This window comes from Callospermophilus lateralis, chromosome 10, assembly GCF_048772815.1.
Source record: "Callospermophilus lateralis isolate mCalLat2 chromosome 10, mCalLat2.hap1, whole genome shotgun sequence".
Classification (NCBI taxonomy): Eukaryota; Metazoa; Chordata; class Mammalia; order Rodentia; family Sciuridae; genus Callospermophilus; species Callospermophilus lateralis.
In genome coordinates this window covers 115,103,901-115,125,372 of record NC_135314.1, presented here as the reverse complement: position 1 = coordinate 115,125,372, position 21,472 = coordinate 115,103,901, and positions in this window count along the sequence as shown.

Sequence of the window (21,472 nt, the reverse complement as noted above, 5' to 3'; positions counted from 1 at the left end):
ATATTCTCTACTGTTAAGGAAACCAGTTTCTACTTCATACAGATTTTTTTTTTTTTTTTTGCAGAAGCAATTAAATTTTTCATTCACAGGTTAAGTCTTTAAGACAATGATTCCAATTACTCATTTGGGGTATTAATTTTAATTAGTGTTTTTGCATTTGTATTCCTTTAATTGATTTCTTCCCTCAACATATTGTCTTCCTCCCAGCCCCACAAATGAAGCAACACACTTAACCTGTAGGCTTTTGGACCAACCTTATACCCCAGGTGGAAAGTGAAAGAAGGGCTCTCAGTTTCAGGGCATGTTAATTCGGTCTCCTTTTTATTGGCATGGAAACTTCTGGAAGGCAAGTGACAACATTAAAAGTCTTCAACAAAGAAAATTTAAGCATCTTGAATGTTGACTATCAGGAAGGACCCATACAGAGTTACAGATTGAGATGCACTGACTGAACTGTATACCTTATGCTATACTCTGTTCTTTAATAGGTGAGATTAGCTTATAATGGAGAACCATGCCTTTACTAACTTTGCTAAGTAGTGATATAAAAGGATTTTTATCACTAAGTATACCTATTGCCACTAATTTTCACTAATAGTATACTGTAAGCTTTGGTTCAAAGCACAATCAGGGGTCTTCCATCTGAAGACTGTTCTGTCAAGTGGGTGCTATGACTTCAACTGTTCCTGTGTCATCTTCCTTCCACCATGACCTTCATAGGACCAACCTAATGACTGCCCAGAAGGAAAACTGCCCAGGATATTCATATATTACCATGTAGCAGAATGTAAGGATAGATAAATAAAACTAAAAATTCCAAAAGTATTCATCAGGAAATGACTAGCAATATAGGCTTTCAAGAGTTGGAATCTTTTAGATACCCAGAAAAATTACTTAGATTTTATATTTCTTTTCTCTCCTTCCTTCCTTCCTTCCTTTCTCTCTTCCTTCCTTCCTTCCTTCATTCCTTCCTTCCTTCCTTCCTTCCTTCCTTACCAGGGATTTCACCCAATGGTGCTGAACCACTGAGCCACCTCCCTGGTTCTTTTCATTTTTTTTTGTTTTGAGACAGGGTCTCACTAGGTTGCTTAGGTCCTTGCTAAGTTGCTAATGCTGGCTTTGAACCTGTGATCCTCCTACCTCAGCCTCCTGAGCTGCTGGGATGTACACAACCATGCCAGGCTAGACTTTATATTTCTTGTACTCACAATATTTTCTTAATAATTTCTGAATTGAGCAGTGATGATGCTTTGTTCCTTCTGTAATTATAAACAAAACATAAGCAAAACTAAAAAAGTGTTTATAAACATAAAATCTACTTGGTTTTAAATCAAGTGGTTAGAACACTATTTTGACTTGTATCTCAAACATGCTTTTGATTGATTGTTTCATTGAGGAAGCTTTCAATCAGCCTGATCTGTCTGAGTCTTCCCTGACCACAGCACCTAATGTTTTGAGTTGCTATAGAGGACTTAGTCTCAAGGGGGATTTTGTTTTGGAGCAATATCCCAGTAGATTGGTGACATTCATGGCTGGAGGACTGATTTATTTTTTTTTTCTTTTCTCCTAAAAGACTTCAGGCTTCTAACACTGGAAACTTGCAGAAATTTATGTGAAACAAAGCCTAGAAAAATGAAAATTATACATTGAGTAACAAGATGTCCCAGTATAATAGAAAAAGAAAAATTTGGTGCCATAATGTTTCTCTTCATTGGTGTTGGACTTAAGTCAGTTAAAATGTATTTCTATATTACAATTTAAACTTCAATAAAAATTGCTTACTTAAAAAAAAGTGGACTTCAGTTAGCAGTACTGCTAGGGCACCCTAGAAACAAGGGCAAACTTATTTGGAGAGAGCTCATTGTAGATAGGACCTCCTCTACACCTCACATGCTCTTAGCCATCACCCTGAACTTCAAAACACATGTGATGATTGCCCCCACTATCTTCTCCTTTCCTCTGTGTTTCTTTATTAGCACACAAAGTGACCCAACATCACACAGAGATAAGAGAAGTACAGGGTATGAAAGTTTAGGGTACAGCCAGTATCAAACAATGACTTCATAGACATATAGGGAGCTGATGAGCTTGTGCAGAATACTTCCTCGTATCTACAATGGGGGTTATTATGCCAATCTATCTCATAGGCTTTTTATAAAAATAAAATGCATGTATATATGGAATGTAACTAGAATCATAACTACACCTATATATACATATATTTTTATATATATATATATATATATATATATATATATATATATATATATCATATATATCTATGAAACACTAAAAAGGAGTAGGTGTTCATACCAATATCAGCATCACCATTATCATTATTGTATTACAGGCAATTGTTCATATTACTCCACCTATTTTATGTTATGTTGTGTTTTCTCCAGATATGCCCAGATACATATCTATCTGGCCTGGAATCAAATCTTGATTTAAACCTAGCAATCTCAGAATTAGGTCATTTCACATAGCTGACTTCTCTCTTGAAAAGCAGCAGAACTAAGAACTATGAGACAATTGAAGGAAAACTATTATACTTAATAATTACAATATGTGTATCTGGGATTTGCTATTTACTTTTTGTTTATATTTAAGCTATACTCATGAATTTTTCAGTAAAAATTATTTGCTTAATAAATACCATGTGTCTATCTTGGTGAACACATATTTTAACTCTTCAGAATTCAGAAAACATCACCTGGGTATATACTTTAAGATGCACACATGGTTGATTAAGTGTATACAGCTTTTACCTGAGGAGCACATGTCAAAGTCACCCCAGTCCTACCACCTCCTCCTACCCCTACCTTGTGGTTGTGAGAACCACGTGATATTGATGTGCAGCTGATTAATTTAAATTTATTCTATGGAGTGGTTTTTGTTCAGCTGTGTGCTATAATTATATATTTACTTGCTCTATACTTGGTGAAGGATAGAGTCCTATTCCATTCATCTTCTTGTCTCATTAAATACCTAGCACAGTATTTTACAATTACTGGGATTTTTCATTCATTTAGTCTTTTATTCATTCCATGAATGTTCATTGACTATCTTGAAGTTTCAGATACTGGTTTTGACTTAGGTGGAGGTGAATACACAACCAAAATTTACACACTCGACTTTTCAATAAACCTGATTACAAGTCATGTAACTAGTAAGTGAACAAGTCATGGGAACCAATCAGGAGGTATACTAGTTTCCAAGTGTACTATTTTTACTGTATGCTGTACTGACTTTTTTTTTTTTTTTTTGGTAGGGAGGATTGAACTTAAGGTGCTCTGCCACTGAGCCACTCCCCCAGTCCTTTTAATTTTTAATTTTTTGAAATAGAGCTTGCTAAGTTGCTGGGAGTGGCCTGGAACTTTCTTTCCTCCTTCCTCAGCCTCCCAGGTAGCTGGGATTACAGGCATGTACTATCATGTCCCACGTATATACTGGTTGTTATGAGAAAAATAATTGTAGGATAACTAAAAAATGACAGGCTCATAATAAGGAAGCAAGGTCTGAAATCATGGCTTTCCTCTCTTCACCCAGGTCCAGTGGGAGATAGAGATCAAGGTGGCTGGCGTTGGCCATTGCTCACAGCAGCCATTGCACTCCAGACAGTACTGCTGATGTGCCCTTGAGCTACACCATCAAGGGCTTGCTTTGATCTAGAAGGTGAAAATGTGACTTGACTAGGCTTAGAAGTTGTGAAAGTAAATGTTTTCTTCTTCAAATTAGAAGCAACTTACACTGAGATGGCATAATTGCAATGCCAGAAAAGAATGCAGTGATTACGTAATTTCAAATGGGGGAATTATGGCCAAGAAGGTTTAAGCAGATTGCAGCCTGTTAGCTAAGCTAGGGCATATCTTACAGTTCTTATGCTGGGGTTCCTTGCTCATTCTCAAATGAGGCACTAGGAGGAGCTCGTTGCAAAAAGTATGATTTGGATTAATTTCTAAATTTTTCTCAGTGTGGTAAAAGTTTAGGATCAGAGAGTCTCCTTTTTTTTTTTTTTTTAGGAAGACTCGTGGAGAAGTATGAACACAAATTACTGTGCATTTCACAAAATCCATAGGATCACGTAAGATTTTGTGGACTAAATAGACTGTGTCCCCTTTAGGTTATCTGAAGACACCAAAAGACTTCTGTATCTCAAATAGGACCCTACCACTTGCTTAGGACAAGTATCGTAATGTCACTTGGTCATGGGAATAATGTACTTCCTCCTCCCCAGAACAAGACTCACCTACATATTCTGTTGCCTACAATGAAGTTCTTGTTACATAAGCAATATTTGGTGGCATGATGAAATGAAATGAGAAATAATCAGTTTAATGAATTTATATAGTGAGTGACGATGTATTGTAAGGCATTCAGAGAGGAATTTTAAGAAATCCAGCAGACATTTCTGGGAATGTATTTTGTTACATTTGTGGAGAAATAAGGAATTATCCATAGCAACTGAGGTAACAATGAAATAATTTTTAACCAAAGAAAAATCTATAATGTAACCCATTATGAATTTTACAGTTTTATTGTTGTGTATCTAAACAGACTTCTACCCCCGTCTTATAAGTGCTCTTTATCTGTGATAAAGTATTAGGCTATTTGATTATTCAGGACCTATATTCCCACCCTGGAAATTTTTGGCATGGTGAATTACATACAGTCAGATGTAAATAAAAACATTAGGTTGGCTATGTCTCTCAGAGGTTTAATATTTTTAGTGTTGTCTTACTCTTTTTGTCAATCTGAAAAAAGAGCTCACATTTTTGGAAAAATACCATGTACCGGCAATTGTTTGCAAGTTATCTTATGACAGCTAGTTAGTTAACTTCTCCATTACAGTAATCATTTTATAAGTGATACTGTAAACCTGCCCACTGCATAGCATGATTTAGTTGGTTAATCCATTTACAGAAAATGCTGAGTATTGTGTGGGTGCTGGTTTCACTGAGAAGCAGAGCCCCAGCCACAGCCACAGGTTGGGCTTGTGCATTCTCTTGCTCCTTATTTGTGGATGCTATAAGAAGCCCTGCACAGATTCCAGTATTCTGCCCAAAAGCCAAGAGTGACACCAAGAGGACACTGTATATCCAACTACAAATGAAACAGCGGAAGAAGTTGGATGCCACATACGAACTTCACAAAATCTCTGTGTTCTTACTCATTTAAGGATCAGGGAAATTACCATTTGGAGAGGTAGCACTGCATGTGTGTCTTGCTCTACTGAACATCTTGCAGCATGTGCTGAAAGTCAAGGTCCTGGCCACACTTTACTCAGCCATTTCTCCGTGGTTATCCCCACAGGGAGGAACCTGCAGGAAAGAGGTCATATTTCCCCTCAAATACAAAACAGGCCTGTTTATTATTTGCTAAAAATAGTCAACTGACTTTTCAGTATTCTGGTGCCTGTGATTATAGAAGAAGATTGTCGAGACACAGAGCTACCAATATCTGCATTATGGCGGTGGATGCAGGAATCCATGCAGCTGATAAGACTGAAGAGACTTAAATACACACAGACATGCATGAATACAAGTTAAGCTATAGAAATCAGAATGAGATCCAGATAGTACTGTGGGATAAGTTTTCCATAATTTTGGAAAGTTTGTAATTTCTTTGTGAGGATCTGGACATTGAACTCAGGGCCTGGCTCATGCTAAGCACATGGTGTACCACTGAGCTACAGCCTCAGCCCCAAGTTTGCAATTTTGGTTAGCTTACAACCTCATGGCTTCCTGTAATGTTGTAAAGTTACACATATAAGATACAAGAAGAAAACTCAGGTAATGAATATGAAGAAAATTTCTAGTATATTTAAAAGAATCAAGGACAGTAGTGAAGATCCATCTCAAATATAAAGCTGGTAACAAGGGAGCAAAACATCTAGGAATGATAACTAACATTCTTGAACACTGGACTCTAGGCCAGGTGCTGTTCTGAATTCTAAAAACAATCCTAAGTGATAGTACTCACATCTCCATTTTATAACTGAAGAAGTCAAAGCACAAGGAGGACTGAATTAATTAACATTTAGTAAATGCTGATACTTAGCATAACATGCATTTTAAATATCCCAGGAATTCTGTAAAGTATTTCTATGCACCTTTGTGTACAAGTTCACTGAAGCCCAAAGATGTTAAGTAAACAGTACAAATTTATGCAAGGGGTGTATCTACAATTCAGACTCTGATTGGCTGCTCACTAAAACTGCTTTCCTTTTTCCTGTAGCAAACAACTTTCCTAGAACTGACAGGTAATAGAAAAATCAGCAAATTTAACTCAGCACATCTGCATTCTAATTCCATGTCTTAAGTCCTTTCCAATTGTGACTATGCTTAGTATCACCTTGCGCAGGAATATGTACGTGCATTTCAAAAAGTGTGTGACTGCTGTTGATCTCCACAGACTTCTAATTCAGTAGACACAACTGACAGAAATGGAGTCATGGCCCAAATAGCCTTCATTTGAGCTTAAGCCACCAACAAGCACTTGAAGAGAATGAACTGCAAGAAAAATCCCTGTGTAATTCTTCACAGGTCAGAGGATGTGGCTTCCTTCTCCTGCCATCTTCTTTCCTTTGATGAGCAGAGCCAGTGAGAAACCCTCCCGTGGAGCCCTGGAAGGAGCACACCACACGGTGGAGGCTGGATCAGGAAGAGACAATGGCTGAGACTGCTCTTCTCTACCTCTTGCCTGGCTGAGGGGAAGCAGAAGCAGCAGCAGGTGCATCGGAAAGGTCTCTGCATCGTCATGATCTCTCGTCCCATGAAGTCAATGACCCTGAGGACGAAGGGCCTTAGCGTCCGATAAGCATTCCTGGTAAAGTCATCGGTGTCTTCATTTACGATGTAAACCATCTGGTCTGCACTGTTTTTAATATCATATTTGTTATTATTTTCAAACTTTGTCATCACTGTGAGATAAAATGAGAAAACTATCTTAAATAATTAGCTGTTAAAACTGGCCTCAATGAGGCTTCCTGCATCATTTTTCAGGGTGTATGGAAAAAGAAAAATAGTTTTTTAAAAATTTCAGTTGAGGGGGCTGGGGCTGTAACTCAGTGGTAGAGCACTCGCCTCACACGTGCAAGGCGCTGGGTTCAATCCTGGGTACCACATAAAAATAAATGAAAAAATAAAGACATTGTGTCCATCTACAACTAAAAAAAATTAAAATTCAGTTGAAACACACAGGACTGATTGCAACATCAAAATATTCCATCACCTTATGAATATTAATATAATTTAGGGATGAAAATATTTGTTTTAATCTCATTTAAGTATTGATGTGGTTTAATATTGAAGACATTTGTTTTAATCTCATTCAAGTATTAATATCCTTTAGTATTGAAAATATTTGTTTTAATCTCAAGGCAAGATAATATTTTTTCATAAAAGATTAAATGTGTCTTGTATAAAGCTGATCTTATTTATTACTTCTATTCAGAACTTTAATTATAAAGCTATTTTAATGAAATTATACACTGTGTGATAAGTTAGTTGATTTGGTAAGATGATCAGGGTCATTACTAATTAACATAGAAAAAGGAACCAAGAAGATTTGAAGGCCTTGTGTTGTGGAGGAATGAGTTTGCAGAGCTACAGCCTCAAGCAAAACTTCATTGATGAACACAGGGTAGAATTCATGTGTCCAAATTTGCCTTCCTACTTTGAAAGAAAAGACATTGGACTGGATTTCAGTAAATCTAGTAATTCAATTCATTTTTCTGCTACTTCTTGTCTTTATCTGTTAAAGGTAAATTATGGGTAGATAGATTAAGCATACCCAAGGGATTGCCCATATAATGTACAAAATTCTTTTCAGACTAAAGCTAATGATTATAAGACTTATAAATATATAAAGTTAAATATAATAACTCCCCACATTAATTTCTGGAGGACAGTCTTTTCTCTTATATCACCAGAAAGAGATCAATATAAAAAAGGAACTGGGTATTCAATAATGCAAATTTCTACCTGATTAAAATATTGCTGACCACTGCAGAATTATATATACTTTGCAGAATCTCAAAATTTTGGAACAACTATTGGCAGATAACAAGCGGTTAAGAGAGATAGAAATGACAGAATTAAAACCGGTTAGCCTTAGAAAAGAAATTGATGATAAAAGTTTTATAACAAATTAAATTCTAAAAATGTATTTTATTAACTGAAATTAGCTTATCTTTATTTGATCTGAGGGATATGAAAAGAATTGTCCAATAAGAATGTTTCCTCTAGATCCACTGTAAAAAACTAATACATTTGTCTAAAATATCAGAAACATCAGCTTGCTACAGTGTCAGGTTATTTGTTGTTTGTTTGTTACCAGAAATTGAACTCAGGGGCACGCAACCACTGAGCCACATCCCCAGCCCTGTATTTTATTTAAGGACGGGTTCTCCCTGAGTTGCTTTACACTCTCACCATTCCTGAGGCTGACTTTGAACTCGAGATCCTCCTGTCTCAGCCTCCCAATCTGCTGGGATTACAAGTGTGTGCCACCACACCCGGCCAGTGTCAGTATCTTGAAGTAGCTGTTTACATGGGCTGTTCCTACCTCGGTGGGTCTCACTGGTCTCTGATATGCCACCAGTAGACTGGAGTTGCTTTGGACCTGAAATGTTCCCAAAGGTCTACATGTTAAAATCTTGATCCACACCTTGACATTACTAGGGAGTGCTAGAAACATTAAAAGGCAGGACCTACCAGGAGGTCTCTAGGTAACTGGAAGGGGATCATAAAATCCTATTTTTCTCCTCCTCTTCCCTGTTGTTTCCTAGCCATGAGGTGTGCATGCTATTCTACCCTGCTCTTCTGCCATGACATGCTGCCTCCATATAGGCCCAAAGAAATGGGAACAAATGATCATAGAATGAAACCTCCAAAACTCTGAGTTTTAACTTTACTTTCCTCTTGTCAGTTGCTTATCTCAGGTAGAGTAAATTAACAGACACAATTTGGAAGTCCAGGATGTCTGCACATGGACCAACCGTAGAGATTATAATTTTCTCAATGGTTTAAGGAAGGTAAATCCACCAGGGAAGGCCTCCTACAATGTTGGACAAATTTATGTTATTTCACATGTAGCTCTGAGAGATGAACATTCTAATTTCATTCACTCAAGCTAATAATTCCAGGGTCTTTCATAAGGGGAGAGTCTAAGAGGGCAGGAACATGTGAATGGGATTAGGGAAAAGGAATGGAAGCATTCTGGATGGGGAACATGGAAGGGAGGTTGGGAGCACCATTAGAGGAAATTTTTGTCTAACTTTTGCCTGGTCATCACTCCCAAGATAGAAATTTGATGGTCCTTTATCTGTCATACTTGAGAACATTTTAATGGAAGAGAAGATACAAAACCTACTAGAAGACTGATTACATCTTCTACAATTTTATGTCACTACTAGTTCTTGGGCAGGTAAAATTTACCAAAATGCTTTATTTCCTTAAATATTTTTTGAACAAGTTATTAAAAAATGAAATAACTTGTTGAAAAAATAGATATTAAAATAAATAAAACTGCAAGTGGGCTGGGGATGTGGCTCAAGCAGTAGCGCGCTTGCCTGGCATGCGTGCGGCCCGGGTTCTATCCTCAGCACCATATACAAACAAAGATGTTGTGTCTGCTGAAAACTAAAAAATAAATATTAAAATTCATTCTCTCTCTCTCTCTCTCTCTCTCTCTCTCTCTTTACAAAAATAAATAAATAAAACTGCAAGTGACGTTTCTCGGTATGACATTCCCCTTACATATTTGATTATAGGAGGTGGAGAGAACGCAGTCTGTGCCTAAGGAAGGCTTTTCTGTGTATGAAAACACAGTCAGGGGAGGGGATATAAACATATCTTAAATCTTTTCAAAAGTGGTCACTATGTACATATCTGAATATACCACAATGAATGCCTCCTTTATGTTTATCTAAAGAGCACCAATTCAAAAACAATAAATAAATAGAAGGAAGGTTATGGAGTGGAGGATGGGGAATAGGGGGAGGAGAAGGGGAAGGAAGTGGAAGCATTGGTAACTGAATTGGAGCAAATTATATTCCATGCATTTATGATTAAGTCAAAATGGACCCCAACATTATGTGTAACTATTGTGTATTAATAAAAACATTTTTTAAAGTGGCCACTAAAATGGTTTAGTATCTTTTCAAAAAGTTTTGAGGATTTTAAAGTCCTAAGTCTAAAAAGTAAAAACATTTACTGCTGATTAAAATGTCCTTTGATGAACAAAATATCCTGATAACCAAAGCCCTTTAATATAGGCAATTTCTATCCAAATATCATGATGGTTAAGAAGCAGTCTTTTGACAAGTTAGTAGACTAATCGGCAAAGCCAAGACTTAGAAACATTATGATGCTGCTATATTGAACAGAGTTCCTCTAAGGAATCCTAAGAATCCATACCTGAGATCTCAGATGTCTGAGGAAGATAGAGGAAAATTACTGGGCATGCACCTGACACTTACAACCAAAGAGGCATTTCAACTAGGTAACATCAATCTAGCCGTCACCCATTCAGTACCGTGTGCTGGGCATTGTATTACACATCACCAATTCTTATAGCTGCCCAACAAGGTAGGGATAGGTAGCACTATCTTATTTGTGATAAACTGAAGCACCAACAGGTTAAGAAATATGTTCATGGTTTCAGAACTACTAAGATAGAGCCAGAGTTGAAAACACATTGACTCCAAAGCTTATATCATTTTTATTTCATTCTTCTTGTTATTTTTTTTAAATTCAAAACACATATAAGAAGAGAAAAGTGAAAATATTTTATCTTTTATTTAACTTCTGTCAGGGTAATAGGAGAATGTGAACAACTATTTTTTTTTTAACTTGAACAATTTAAAAACTACCATTTTAAAAGAAAGAGAAATGGTCTAGGAGATGTCAGATTTGTAAGGACAAATTCCCATATTTACTTGCAAGTATGAAAAAGATCTAACAAATCTATTAAGAATAAAATTCCTAAATTTTGACACAGTGAAGAGGTTTGTTCTAGCATTTTAATGTCTCTATGTGTGTTTTATAGTTATTTTATAAAGAGACTAATTTAATACAAGTTTTGTTCCCAGTAAATTCTTCGAGCTGATAGCATTTGGTTCACTGAATCTGCCTGTTCCTCTCATTTCTGATCTAGGTGTCAGCATGGCTCCATAATATTTGTATAGAAAGAAAATAGGCCATCATCAATTCATGGGGGACTTCAGGAACATGGTGGGCAGCTACAATTGCTTGGGAGACACCTGTTTATATTTGGAAAACAGGTGTTTAAGGGAGTGAAGTGGCTGATGAAACTTGCAGTGGAGAAGGAAATCACAGGTGGAAGCCCTCTACGACTAAGCTGTTAGTGTCCTTCTGGGTTGCCTGCTCTGACAGCCACCACTACTGCCAGGAATGAGGTAACTGAGCCAGCAACCAAGAGCTTTTCTCTACTCCTGTTTTTTTCTGTTTTCCTTCCAGATGGTATCTGGACCATCTTAAAAGTCAACCCAAGTCCTTTAAAAAGACAATATTCACTAAAGCCTCCCATATTCATTGACCCTCTTCAGTGAGCGCCACCATTCCTCATCCCAGAAGCCTGGGCTCTGGTGTCCGATGGCCTCCTTTATTCACAATATCCAGTCTTTTATCTTTTACTGGCGCCCTATGGTCATACTTCCTGTGAAAATAGTTCAGATTTGTGTGGAGTAACTGAGCAAAGTGTTCCAGGCAGGGGAAATGGCCATGGCACCCATGGAATTGGAGTGAGCTGATTTAACAGAGGATACCTGCTACTGATCCTGGATAGGATGGGTACTACCAAGTTGAACAAGAAGAAGGTGCTGGGCAGCTGTGGACTGTAGTATCCCATAGGCAAGCCTCCGGGGTAATCTGCAAGTGGAGGGACAGATGGTCCAGAGGGTTCTATGTTCAAAATCAAATGCAGGCATCTTACATCATTAGCATTTCAACATACTGGTAGTTGGCATGGTCTTCTCACTTGGAAGTCACATGGCCACATGACAGCTTCTTAAAAGTAATGAGGCTGCTTTTTCACAGAACAAGACATGCCATGCACCAAAAGCATAGTGGGGAGATTTCTAGATTATTGATTCATTTAATCCTTTTACACTTTATGAAATATGTATGCCCTTTTCACAAGTACAAAAACGAAGAGTGACAAGATGAAGTAATTGTGGATCCCTGCCTGTCTCATAAAGCGCTTACGTAGCAGACCCAGGGCTTAAACTGGCTTAAAACCAGGATGATGCAGACTTGTGTTCTCTATTATTGCTGTTCAAGTTCATGTAGATAAAAAGTAAGATACTGGGATTTGAAGTCAGGTTTTAACTTCAATGTGGTGAATATGACTCTGCCCTATTGGCTCTGACCCCAATCACTAGTTGGTACTCTCATCGTCTGGCTCTCCCACTGTCCTTACCTCCAACTGGGGATCAGTTAAATGTTAACTTTGTCAAAGTAAATAAGATCCCAGTCAGAGAAAGCAGACTTCTTTAAAAACACACCACAGTTTAAAAAGAGAAACACTCAGTCATGAATTAGTATAGGGCATCAATAATATCTGACTTCAGATTTTTTTTTTAAAGAGAGAGAGAGAGAGAGAGAGAGAGAGAGGGAATTTTAATATTTATTTTTTAGTCTTCAGCGGACACAACATCTTTGTTTGTATGTGGTACTGAGGATCGAACCCGGGCCACACACATGCCAGGCAAGCACGCTACGGCTTGAGCCACATCCCCAGCCCTTCAGATTTTTTTTTAATCAAATTTCTCTTAAAAGTAGTAGCGATACCATTTTTGTCTCATCCTCTTCTTCCTGTTCCAGTGGGGAAAAAAAAAACTCTGGTTAAGGGGACAAGGTCCCTCTCCAACCCTGCGAGAAGCAAAGATGACTTAGCTTGTCACAAGGATTGTGAAAATTTTAAAGAATCACCAGAATTTGGACATGAGACTGTCCATCCTCCCACACTTCCGTCTGTACTTCCCTTTCGTGCATTCCTTCACTAACCCAACAAATATTTACCAAACCGGGCTCCAGAGGGGGAAAATACAGTAACAATCAGACAGTGAACTTGTCCACACTGCTGGTGGTTTTAGGTTTAAAAACATGATAACAGATATTTAAACTCAAACTTACAAAGCACCACTATGAATAAAACTGAAGATTGAAGAAGATCATGGAGCAGAGGTTCCAGAAGGTCACAGAAAGCCTCTCCCAGGAGGGGCCTCTGAGCTTCCTGGTCCCTGAGAAGGAAACAGCACAATAAAATGGTGGGGAGAGTTCCAGGAAGACAGGGAGCTCACAGGTGGCAGTGGAGGCCCAGAGGTGGCAGTGAGCTTGGGGTGCTCCAGGGACAGAAAGAGAAAGAGGTCGGGTGACAGGGCCACAGTGAAGGAAGAGAACCCAGAAGACAGAGGTCGGCTCACAACCTAAAGGCCATGGTGAGGGGGCTGGAACTGGTCATCACGACAACTGGAGGATTTTAACCCGTGGGGTGGGCAGATCTGACTTAGGCTGGATCCTGAGAGGTGGGGGCAGAAGCAGGGAGGGGGCCACTGCAGTGCAGGTGACAGCTGCTGCTGGCTGAGGTGGCCGGTGCAGGCTGGCCCTGGGGAGGGACAGACAGAGGCAGGACATGGGTTGGACAGAGAACCCACAGGAGTCCCTGACAGACCAAGGAGAAGAGAGGACACAAGAGAGTGCCAGTTTTCAGGCCAGGGAAACAGTGGGTGGTGATGACTTTAACTACAGGGAAGGTGGTGGGGTAAATAGAAGGACTGGAAAGCAGGACTCAACAGTTCAGGCTGAGGTATGTTATGCTGAAGAAGGGGCCAAATCAAGACCAAATGAATATATATTTATTTATTTTTGGTACCAGGGATTGAACCCAGGGGTGCTTAGCCACTGGGCCACATCCCCAGCCCTTTTTATTTATTTATTTATTTATTTATTTAAATTTTGAGACAGGGTCTTGCTAAGTTGCTTAGGGCCTCGCTAAGTTGCTGAGGCCGGCCTGGCACTTGTGATCCTCCTGCCTCAGCCTCCTGAGCCACTGGAATTACAGGTGTGCACCACTGTGCCCAGCCAAATTGAACACTTAAATTGAAAATATGTATGCAAATATTATAAGAATAACTCAAAGAAGGGAACGAGAAGTTGAAATGAGATTTAGAAGAATGAGATGGGCTAGAATTCCTTTGATTCAAATAGAAAAAAAAAAAAGGCTATTATCAGAGAGAGAAACTAAATTATTTCATGATTGACATATTTCTGAATTCTGGGTGATGATAAGTAATAAGAACAATATCAACTAAGACTATCGTTTACAGAATGCACAGCGAGTGTCAGTTTACATATAATCTCTAATAACAACCCTACTCTAAGATACCTACTTTTATTCCTTTTTAATAGAGGAGGAAATGAGCTCAGAGAAAATGAGTGTCAAGCCCACTAAAATCACGGCCTTCTGCATCTGTGACCCCGTCCTTTCCACTCTATCACTGTTTATTGCAGTCGAGATGGCGGTCGTTTGTGTGGTTCAAGGGAAGTGGAAAGTCACTAAGCTGAAGTAGGTGGAGGAAGCGTTAAAACAGTGCAGGAGTCATCGTCCTGGACACAGGCTCACTCCACAAAGCTGCCACAGCCTCTAGACCTGACCCCAGTGACCTAAAACCTGCCATTTAATGTGTATTTCTGAACATTCATGAGTTAAGACTATGACACCACTAATTTCCTCCTTCTCACCTCCACTCCATGGTTCTGGCAAAAAAGATTTTATGAGCACTGTGCCTACTAGATTTAAGATGGAAAGAAAGAACTGTAAGAAAAGAAATGGAGACGTTGCTGAATGGCCTTTACTATTTCTAACTAAATGAAGGGCAATGAGCTAGAATACTTCATCTGCTTTTACTTAGGACAGGAACACCATGCTCTATCATTCAGATGAAGGGACTTTTCGTATATTAAACTCTTTTTATTTTCCTCTTTGGTACTGGATATTGAACTCAGGGGTGCTTGACCCCTGGACCGTATCTCCAGCCCTTTTTATTTTTATTATCTCAGGCTGGCCTCAAACTTGCCATCCTCCTGCCTCAGCTTCTTGAGTTGTTGAGATCACATCCAGCTCCAATATTAGACTTTTTAGAAAGCAGGTAATAAAAAATAGGGTTAAAAACAGCCTCAGAAAATTAGGGAAAATGGTATTCATTATAATCCTACTATGTACAATTAATGATATTCTTTTTAATTTGTTCTAATTGGCTATACATGACAGTAGAATGCACTTCGACACATCCTACATAAATGGAGAATAACTTCTCATTCTTCTGGTTGTACATGACATGGAATCACACAGGTCATGTAGTCATACATGCATTTAGGGTAATATTCTTTAACATACAACTGTTGAGGGTGATTTTTGTTTTATAAACCTTGTATAGAATTTGCTTAAAGTCAGACAAACTCCATCTTGAATCTGCCTCTTTGAAGTATGAATTGGCTGTGGGTGATTGACTAGGCAACCCCCTCCTTCTCCAGAGCTGACAGCTCACAAGACACTCTGCTCATTGCCTTGCAACAATCTTACTATGAAACCTTCTACCTGCAGCCCCTACCAACCACTCATAAAGATTTCAATCTTGCAATCAAAATCAGAGTATCTTTCTGCTGGATTCCTTAAAAGCTCCCCTTTCCCTGTCCTTTGTCTGAGCACACCTTATCCCTTTTAGTTGGATAACTGAATCATGATTACTGTTCCTGAATAAACACTTTCTTTGTTTATATTATAGCCTGGTTCTTTTTTTGGTTGATATTTGCAATGTGAAGAATTAAATATTTTTTACTTCCTATTACTCTAGGATTTAGTCATATAAAAGATAACACATTTGCTTATGAGAATGCTTTGATGAAGCTATTGGTAATTGTAAATGTTGATAATTTTCAAGCGTTCGGATCTCATAAACCTTATTTTTCACCATAGGGAATTCATCTGAATGCATACAATTCGATATTCTGTCAAAAAACAGATTGCACTTGAAATGGAGCTGGGAGGCCATGGTTGGATCATGTTTCAGGTGCATCCCTATGAATACTGCTTCTGAACTGCAATACAGATGTGTCCTTCACCATGTGAGGTGACTGGGCCAAACCACAGTTTCCTGAAACATTGTTACCCTCCACTGGCCTTATGTATGATGAACCTCTTCTCCCAACTGCACAGAGACTCAGGGGTACCCATCCCTTTTTCACAAGATAATTTTCACTTCACTTTTGCTGGTGTCAATCATAATCTTCAACAAAAGTGGTAACTACCTCTTGCAGTTTCAGATTTTAAAAACAGCTGCCACTTTCTTTTAGCCTGGGAACACAAATGTAAGGCTACTTGAATTTGTGTCTCCCAGGTTGCAAACTTAGTTTGTTTCAAATAAATGTGATTTTCTTTGTTTTTAACCAAGCTGATTTTATTTTTGTTTGATGATGCTAATGGTCCTAAACAAGAAGATATGCTGTACCTAAACATGAAACATTGATTTGCCTTTGCAGTAAAAGACTAATATATTAGTATTTTTTATATCCACAGAAAATAATGGCTAATGTACTATAGTTGTTACAAATAAATAAAAATGTCAAAAGTTTAGAAGATCATTACATAAACAAACATACAATAATATATTTTATTCTCAAAAAAAAACATTTTATCTATGTAAAAATGAGAAATGCAAGCAAATACAGATAAGAAATGAATTATATTCTTGTTTTTCCAAAGTAACCATTCTTAATATGTTGGTATAATGCTTTTGTGTGCATATAGATCTTTGTGTGTATTCATGGGAGGGGGTTATTACAACAAATTAGGATCTTCATTATAGGTACTATAATATTGTCATGTTATTAAAATACTTTGGTTATAATCAATATTTTTTAAGCCATAATTCAGTGGTGACAAAGAAATGGCTATAGCTTACAAAGACTAGATATACTTTCACTTATTCAAACTGTTGTACTATTATTATTGCTTTAGTCAGATTTCTGCTGCTGTTGCAAAATACATGAGAAAAACAACTTAAAAGAAGAAAGGTTATTTTGACTTGTGATCTTACAGATTTCAGTCCATGATCACTTGGCTCCATCACTGTGCAATTGTGCTGAGGCAGAACCTCAAGGTGGGGTGGGAAGAGCAGAGCAAAGGTGCTCACCTTGTGGCACAGAAAGTGAAAGGAAGAGGCCAGGGACAAAATAAAACTTCTAGGGGCCTGACCCCAGTGATCTACCTGCTCCTTCTAGGACCCTTCTCCAAAGGTCACACCACCTTCTAATAATGCCACAGGCTCACAGCCAAAACCTTAATACATGACTTTGGGGGACATTTCCTATCCAAATCACAATTATTTTACTTTTTTTTGTGAATCATGAATTCTATAAAATGTACCTGTGTATAAACCATTGAATACACACATAGTTATTCCCTCAGTATAAATACCTATGTATTACTTGAAACTGAATATTGAATTTAAATTGACTTAATCCACTTAAAAGAATTCCTAATTTTAAAAAATACTACAGAATAGCAAGACCATGTAATTTTACATCACATTCAAAAGGATCTCATCCTTCCGTTTGTAGAAGACACTTTTAAGTAATCTATTGCTAATTTTAAAATTTGCCACTTTTTATTCATTTCTTTCAATGAGGCATAATAAAGACAATTGGAAATATAACAGATCACTAGGCCAACATTCCTCCAAACCGAAAATTTAAAGGTCACCGATGCAGTGTGTTTCCATTGAGATTGCCTGAGGACTCTCGAAGGAGCATTAACATAGCCGGCTCACCAGAACTCTGTGAGAGAGGAAATCAGTATTGACACAAACGTTCAGTGCAGGATCAGTGAAGTTGCTGCTGTGAAAAAAAAATAATTCAAATCAGAATTGGCAGGGTTGCTCCGGAGTATCGACCTTACTTCTTCCCTAATCTTATAGTTTTAGGGTGTTTCCTAGTCAACTTTTTCACTGCTGTGACAGAAAGACCCAACGGGAACAATTTTAGAGGAGGAAAAGTTTATTTGGGGCCTTGGGGTTTCAGAGGTCTCAGTTCATGGACAGCAGGCTCCATTCCTCAGAGCTTAAGGTGAGGCAGAATATCGTGGTAGAAGAGTGTGGTAGAAGAGTGTGGTGGACCAAGCTGCTCACATGATGATCAGGAAGCAGAGAGACTCCACTTGCCAGATATAACATATATGCCCCAAACGAACGCCCAGTGACCCCCCCACTACCCACACCCTTCCCATCTTCAGCTACCACTCAGTTAATTCCATCCAGGGACTGATTCACAGACTGGGTTAAGGCTCTCACCTCCCATCATTTCCCCTCTGAACCTTCCCACACATGAGCTTCTTACACATGAGCTTTTGGGGGACACCTTACATCCAAACCATAACAGGGTGCAACCAGATTCTTGGGACAGAACTTCAGTAGACTTGTTAAGTATTCCTTTGTTTACTTTTTTAAAAAGTTCTTAAGTCTTCACAGAAACATGAAGAAAGTTGAGAGGCCAAGACACCCAAGAAATCATTATTTTTATGAATGATATGTTGTATTAGAACTTGGCCATTCCATTACTAACCATCCCTGCTCTTAAACTGTCACTTCCACAACATAGAGCTTAGAAAGAGAGATTAATCCATTTAATTATATAAAAAGCTCCATAGGGCAGGTACTATAACAGAATTAGAAACTGAGGCACAGCGAAGATAAATTTATGCCCATCGCTAGGTCTCAATGGCTAGTGACATGTGTCATCAGAACTTGACCTCAAGTTAGACTGGTTTCCTCAAGCATACAGCTTCCTCTGTGCTTTAACCACTGTGGCTTCCTGCTTTTGGACCATATCAAAGTTCTGCAATATTGACCTTTGAGGAAGGGTGGGGGAGTGGAGAAAGAGGACAGAAAAAAAAACAATTCATGAGATAATGTTTTCTTTTTTATGAAAAAAAAAGTAGTTATGGTGATAGGTTTGGTAAAATCAAAAGGCACAAATGGATAGTTTAATATGCTTTTTAATATGAAATTATTACAAAACTGAGTACCTGGGCTTTGATTTGGGAATATGTTTTAAACGTCTATGCTTTTGGCTCAGTCAAAGTTTTGTGGATTATGAATGGAGATTCGTATGTGACCTTGCCATGGGTAATGAAAACATTAGTTGCAAGGGAGTTAGATATTTTAGTGAGTGTAATGAATAGAGGAGGAATTCATTTCACAAAATATTCTGTCTTTAGATGTCTCATGAGATAAACAGAGCTCTTGAAGATTGTTTTTATGAGCATCGTGTTTATGGAAAGGAGAGCTGTGGTCTGTGCAAGCTACTATTGCCCAACAAAACCATGGGCTGAAAAGGAAACACATGTCCCTCTCTAGTGGGGAAGTGATGTTGTGTGGTCCCAGAGCATTGGAGGAGGGAAGGGGAAGTAGAGCATGCAGGCTTCTGGTAAGGAAACTATGGGGGAGAAAGGAGAGAGAGATGCAGCGGCAGTTAGCACGTAGAATTTTTCAAGGAGGAAAGAGCTTTAAAAAGGATTGGATTTGGGTAGAAATTCCCACCAGAATGTAAACTCCTAGGGGAAGAAACTTTTAGCTTTTTTCCATGCCTGTATTCTCACTGCATGAAGTAGTAACAGCACATGTTTGGAAATCAATCAATACATACTAAATGAAGTGTTGGTGTGATGTATTATGTAAAGCTCTTTAATACATTCCTTAGGAATCTGACACAAATACCCTCATGATACCTCTATGCCACTGGGGTGGATGTGTGTTCCCGCTAAAAATAATTTTGTACAGATCTGGAATCAAAATAAAACACAGAATTTATGCAAGTTGTGTGTCTCATCTTCACCCAAAACTGAATGTGCATATTGTAAAATCTCCTTTACTTAATTGCTTTTAGATTGTTTATTAGTTCAGGTGGGAGATACTTCATTGAATTTTACATATATATATATATATATATATATATATATATATATATATATATATCCACTACTATTGCATTCCTTTACAATATTGCTCTATTGCTCTGTCAAATCATAAAGCTAAACTTGTAATTCTCTTAAACATATACCAGCACTTACTCCATGATCCTGCTATATAGAATAGTAGCTGCTAAATTCTTTATAATAACCAAAGAATTAGAAATAATGGGTATGGCAGGCATATTGAGAATAATCACCTATTCTCAAATAGATAACTGTCATTAAATATAAATATAAAGCTAACTGCAAAGAGGAAAAAGAAAAAAAATAAGATTATGAAATAAAAATATTAAAATACTTCTGAGGTGTTTAAAGAATGTTTATAAGGAATAGTTAAAGAAGGTTGGAGCAGTTACCTACTGATTATTTCTCTCAGTTGGATGGGTCTTTTCTATGCCAATCCCATTTCTTATCTTTCATAGACAACAACTGATATCAGATATTTGTTTCTTCCAGAAAACATTCTAGGCATACACAAGATAATATGTATATATTATAATAAAATGATAATATTACCTATGTGCATATTTGTGCATCCATTTTTTCCTTGTTAGAAATCTTCTGATTGATTGCCTTTAAGTTCATATAAACTTTATCTTTCGAATGGCTGCTCCATATTTTTTTAAACAATTTAACAATTAACAATCAACTTATGAAAATTTAAATTTCTTCAAAATTTCTGCTACTACAAACAATAAGAAAAAAATGTATTTATTGTGCAACTGTGCATTTATATCTATGGGATATATTCCTAGAAGCAGAATTTATGTAGATAGATATTTTCTGTTAGTCAGCTTTCCAACATTATAACAAAATACCTGTTTTTATCACTTTATAACAAGAAAAGACTTATATTGTCTCCCAGTTTTGGAGATTCTGGTCAATGATCAGTTGGCCCCATTGTTTTGATGGAGGAAGAAAAAAACCAAAAACACTCATCTCATGGACAGGAGAAAAAAGAAAAAGAGGAAAGGAAGAGACCAGGATCCCATGATCCCCTTTGAGGGCAGGCTTCCAATGACCTATGGGCCTCCCACTAGGCCCCCACCTCCCAGAGGTTCTACTTCCCCCAACAGCACTGTCCTGGGAACGGTGCCTGCAAGGGGCCATCCCAGGTGTGACCCCTTGACTTGTGCCTCCAGAACCAAGCAGTCAAAATAAACTACTTTTCTTTATGGCTTCTACACTCTGTGGTACTATGTCCTTAGCAAGAGAACAGGGATTAAAACAGAAATATTCTGTATACATAGTTGAAGAAAATCCTTTTTTTTCTTGCAATGATAACACGTTTTCTTTAGAAACAGGTATACATATAGAATTATGTAACAGAACATGAACACTTATAATTTGGTCTGTATTCCTATAAAGGTTTGTTTCTATATTGTTAGCACTTATTTACAAAAATCACATCATACTACAT